We start from the raw sequence: 357 nt of genomic DNA, 5'->3' as shown, positions 1-357 counted from the left end.
TACAACCCAGTGCTGGGTAAAATAGGGACAAACCCAGCAATTGGGTTGTTTTGACCCAGCGGTTGGGTTACCACCCAGAAGGTTGGTTTAAACATTTAACCCAACCGCTGGGTCAAAACAGCCCAATTGCTGGGTTTGTCCCTATTTTACCCAGCACTGGGTTGTATTTAACCCAGCATTTTTTAAAGTGTACTACAATAAGTACATAGTGTGTACATGAAGAACAGGGCTGTAAAATAAAGTGCTACCAAATGATTTTCTTTTAAGGTTTATGTTGGTCACTACACTCTAAAAAATGCTGGGTTGTTTCAACCCAACTTTGGGTCATATATGGACTAACCCAACCGTTGGGTTCAA

At 41.5% G+C, this 357-nt stretch overlaps 1 pseudogene; it reads right to left on the bottom strand.

The window, feature by feature from the left end:
- Nucleotides 1-357, bottom strand: part of LOC107699318 (tRNA pseudouridine synthase-like 1) — an 18,455-nt pseudogene that overhangs the window by 14,059 nt on the left and 4,039 nt on the right.

Source organism: Sinocyclocheilus anshuiensis, unplaced genomic scaffold, assembly GCF_001515605.1.
Source record: "Sinocyclocheilus anshuiensis isolate Anshui unplaced genomic scaffold, SAMN03320099.WGS_v1.1 scaffold42, whole genome shotgun sequence".
Classification (NCBI taxonomy): Eukaryota; Metazoa; Chordata; class Actinopteri; order Cypriniformes; family Cyprinidae; genus Sinocyclocheilus; species Sinocyclocheilus anshuiensis.
This window is presented reverse-complemented; position numbering and strand designations above follow the sequence as displayed.